This window comes from Trifolium pratense, linkage group LG7, assembly GCF_020283565.1.
Source record: "Trifolium pratense cultivar HEN17-A07 linkage group LG7, ARS_RC_1.1, whole genome shotgun sequence".
Lineage (NCBI taxonomy): Eukaryota > Viridiplantae > Streptophyta > Magnoliopsida > Fabales > Fabaceae > Trifolium > Trifolium pratense.
This window is the reverse complement of record NC_060065.1, coordinates 17,192,427-17,197,780: the sequence shown is the minus strand read 5'-3', so window position 1 is coordinate 17,197,780 and position 5,354 is coordinate 17,192,427.

The window sequence follows — 5,354 nt, the reverse complement described above, 5'->3', positions numbered from 1 at the left end:
TATTTTTGCTGATGAATGAAAATCCCTTGCTCACGTTGATTTACTTCAACTCCCAAAAAATACTTCATTTTTCCAAGATCAGTCATAGAGAACTTATCTTTCATTGATGCTTTGAACTCATCCATCATTTGACTATCATTTCCTGTATAGATAAGATCATCTACATAGATGCTAACAATCAAAACCTTTTTGTTACTGCTGTACTTCACAAACAAAGTGTGCTCATGTGAGCATTTTTCAAATTGCTCAGACACAAAGTAAGATTCTATCTTACTATACCAAGCTCTAGGGGCTTGCTTCAAACCATACAGTGCCTTCTTCAGCTTATATACTAAATCACTGCCTTCTTGCTCATACCCTAATGGCTGTATCACATATACATCTTCCATTAGATCTCCATGCAAAAAAGCACTCTTTACATCAAGCTGGTATACAGGCCATTTCTCAAATGCAGCTAGGCTTAGAATTGTTCTAATGGTGTCCCATCTGGCAACTGGTGCAAATACTTCACCATAGTCAATTCCATGTTTCTGTGAATACCCTTTTGCTACTAACCTGGCCTTATGTTTCTCAATCTTTCCTTTCTCATTCAATTTAGTTTTGTATATCCATTTCACACCAATTGCTTTTGCTTCTTTTGGAAGTTTTGTCAGCTCCCAAGTGCCATTTGCCTCAATAGACTTGATTTCAGCTTCCATTGCATCTCTCCATATCTTTGATTTCACTGCTTCCTCATAGGTTGCAGGGTCCTCACTAGTACCAAACATAGCTATAGCAAGATTCTGAAGCTGATCATCATCATCTGGTAACTCATTACCAGTCAAATAGTCTCTTAGATAACCTGGTGGCCTTCTAGGCCTAGGTGAAATGGCTTGTTCTTCTTCACTATCCTCAAGATCCATATCACTAGAACCTGCTTCATTCTCATTTTCCAATATCCCTTCATTGTTTTCATCATTCAAAGCATCTGTATCATTGTTTTCAACCTCTATATCTGCTTCATTTTCACTGATTTGTTCACCACCATTGCTGGTGCTAGCCTTATTCCAATTCCACCCTTTGCTTTCTTCAAATATCACATCTCTACTGATGATAATCTTCTTAGCAATGGGATCATACAATTTATATGCTTTGGATTCCTCACTAACACCCAGATGAATACACTTGATGCTTTTACCATCCAATTTTTTCCTGTGAGCATCAGGAACATGAACATGTGCTAAACAACCAAAAATTATGAAATGATGAACTGATGGTTTTACACCACTATAAGCCTCTTCTGGTGTGACATCCTTCACAGCCAATGTAGGTGACCTATTCATCACATAAGTGGCCCATTTAACTGCCTCAGGCCAAAACCTTTTAGGCACACCTCTGCATGATATCATGCTCCTTACCATGTTCAATATGGTCCTGTTCTTTCTTTCAGCAACTCCATTCTGCTGTGGAGTATAGGCAGCTGTTAATTGCCTTTTGATTCCTTGTTAGCTACAAAAATTATTGAATTCCAATGATGTAAACTCTCCTCCTCTATCAGTTCTAAGACATTTGATTAGACAGCTAGATTCATTTTCAACTAGTGACTTAAACTTCATAAACATACTGAAAGCACATGATTTTTCTTGTATGATGTAAGTCCATGTTATTCTGGAGAAATCATCAGTGAATGTAAGAAAATACCTGTTCCCTCCATTAGACTTGGGAGTTATAGGGCCACAGATATCAGAGTGTATAAGCTCAAGAACTTCAGATGCTCTCCAGTTGGCTTGCTTAGGGATGTTTTCCCTATGTTGCTTGCCAGACAAACAATCAATACATTTCTCTTCAGTGTCTTTTAACTCAGGTAAGCCTTTAACCATATGTTTCTTGTTCAGAACCCTTAAGCCTTTGATGCTTAGGTGAGCATATCTCTTGTGCCATAGTTCAGTTTCCTCAGTCTTTGTAACTTGCAGACAATTTGGTATTATCACAGTTGCTCGTACTATATACATTCTATTCATAGTCATTTCAGTGCTTAAAATCAGGCATTTTTCTTCATGAAAGAGTTGACATACATTGTTTTTGAATACAATGGTGAGGCCTTTCTGTTGTAATTGCCCAATGCTCAGCAAGTTGTTACCAAGGCCTGGAAGATAGTACACATCAGTTATGACAATAATTCTTCCTCCAATGTTCAATCTAAGATTTCCTTTTCCCATCACAGCCATCTTTGAATCATTTCCTAACTTGACTGATTCTCTGAAAGTTTCATCAAGATCAAAGAGCCAATCTTTAGTGCCAATCATGTGATTGCTGCACCCACTATCAAGATACCAAGCTTGATCTTTCTTCTCTATGTTCTGGTCTGAGTATGCCATCAAAAGCACCTCTCCTTCAGTTTCAAACTCTGCAAAATTTGCACTCTTGTCCCATTCAGGGCACTCATTTCTATAATGTCCCAATTTGTGACATTTGAAGCATTCAATGAGTTCTTTACTCATTCTTCCTCTGCCTCTCCCTCTTGCTGAAGAGCTTCTCCCTCTTCCCCTACCACCATTGGAGACTTTGAGAGCTTGTTCTTCACTATGACTTTGCTTTCCTTTCATTCTTTGTTCATGCAGCAAGAGACTACTCTGTAATTCATCAATGGACATGAGAGTCACATCATTAGATTCTTCTATGGAGCAAACTACATAGTTGAATCTTTCAGTCATGGATCGCAAGATCTTCTCAACAACTGTGATTTGCTGAACAGTTTCTCCATGTGAAGTCATGCGATTTGCAATTGCTAGCGTTCTTGCAAAGTATTCATTAACACTTTCACTTTCCCCCATCTCAAGAACCTCGAATTCTCGTCTCAAGGCTTGCAATTGCGCGCGTTTCACCTTGGTTGAACCCTGATACTTGCGTCGCAAAGCATCCCATATATCCTTTGATGTGTCTCGTGTCAAGATTGTGTCCAAGATTGCTCTATCAATCGACTGAAATAGGTAATTCTTTACCTTCAAATCACAGAGTTTGCTTTCATTTGCAGCTTGCCGTTGTTCCGCCGTTGCATTCGCCGGAGCTGTGACGACGCCATGCTCTATCAAGCTCCAGTACTCTTTGGAACGGAGAAGATTCTCCATGAGCATTGACCAATGGTCATAGTAACCATCAAACTTTGGAATTGCAGGTTGAGCGAAATTGGAAGATTCCGCCATGATTGGGATGCAAGAACGAGTCGAATGAGTGAAGAAGAATGAAAAACGATCGAGAAATGTGGTGGAATGGAAGCAGAACCACCGTAACGGTCAAGAGCACCACCGTAACTGTCAAGAACACCACCGTAACTGTCACCGGAAACTGCAGTTCCAGCTGAACAGAAGAAACAGTTTTCGCGCGGGAAAAAAACGGTTGGATCGGGGCTTAAACTGATACCAATTGTTGATCAAAATGGTTCAGCATTCATTTTACTTCTCAAGCAAGGCCTTATATAGGCTTACACACATTGGGCTGGTTGGGCCTAACATTCCTAAAGCCCAACAAACCAACAAACCAAAAACTTTCTAATCAAACCCTCAACAGGGATGAGGTTTCCTTTACGGTTGAATGGTCACACTGTCATCACATTCCATGTTGCTTCTGTTTTTCCCAAGAATGCGGTGGGTAAGAATTATTATGTCTATTGCCTTTTACATATTTAGTAGACTTGGTTGGATAAACAACTTAATCAAGCGCTTTTAGTATAAGAACTTACATATCAGTGTAAGCATCGGAACACAAACCGAATTTCACAACATGGCAGTGAATAGCTTTGGTGGGTTGAATGGTTGTTCCATTGAGAAGAGAAGGTAAAGGCATTGGGTTGAACATGGTTTGTAAACATTTGAATGTAGTAAGAAAGTGCTTGGTCGTTGAGATTTTATTGGGTGTGAGCATGGATAATTGAGCTCCATGTGAACACGTCAGGGTTACGGGTTTGGTTAAAGAGGGTGACAGAGTAGTGAAGGTGGCCAACGGTGGAGTAACGGCGTTGGAGTTTGAAGTTTAAGATAGTGTGGTCGTGGAAGCCGCCACGAATGAGAGTTTGAAGTTTAACATGAAATAGGCTTTATACGTTCCCATTCACACAAAACATAATTAATTAATTGATTTAAATATCTTTATTAAAGAATATAACACTAATAATTTTCTTTTAAAATAATATTTATGTATTTTGTTTTAAGTATTATTTGAGTAATTTGATTTAAAGAAATTTGGTTTAAAATTCTATGATGAAATTTGGTATAATTAATTCAAATATCTTTATTGAAGATTTTTTTTAATGACTGGTTAGAGAAGATTCAATTGAATGCCACATAAACAACCTCTCTAATTGAAGTTTTTTTTTTAATAGGTTAGATAAGATTCAATTGAATATGCCACCTAAGCAATTCTATCGAGAATGCCCGAAAACTCCGTGGAAATTTCGTAATGTATATAATAAAGATTTGAAAAATATTTCTCAGATTCTCTATAAAATATTACTTCTATTATTAGATATATATTTGAATATTTTTTAACATAATCTTTTTACAATATTTTCTTTATGAATATGGCAAGATGTTTGTCAAAAATATATATAATATGGTAAGACAATTAAGTAGGCACTAGGCAAGACAAAACAACACAAGTAGAATTCTTGTTTTGGAAGAGACCTCGTCATTCTGAAAAAGAAATAATAAGTTCGTCAAATATGACCTCAAAGGTTGAACAAAGAGTTGGTAGTGGTGAATTGAAATTGACATATAGTTTGAATGTGAGTACACATGATTTAAGTGTTTGTTTTGCATGTAAAAGTAACATACATGGTAAAACCATATACATGTACAGGTACGAGCTACTTATTGATTTCTATTTGGTTAGAACTATTATATTTTTTGAGCGATTTATTTGTTGATTGCAATTGTTATTTGTTCCTTCTCTTTATTCTTATTTGAATTCGCAACATCGTATAATTTTATTTTCCTCAATTCCTTCTAGGCACCTTTTAATTTAATTATTATGAACTCTTTTTTTTTGTTGAATTAATTATTATGAACTTTATTACCCAATTCTAGTCGATGTTTTTTAATTTAGTGATTACATTATCTAATGAATGTACAGTAAAAGTTTAATTCTTATTTTACACTGGTGTGAGTTCAATTTACTTTATTTTATTTACGAAGGTGAGTCAATATTATGTTGTTGATGACTTGATGTGAAAACAAATAACCTAACACATGACCTAATAATTTAGTTAAAATTTGATGCCTAAGTTTTGAATTTTTTGTGCTTCAATTGCTAAAAATATAATCTAAAATAATTAGAGCTCAACTATTATTTCTTTATATATATATATATATATATATATA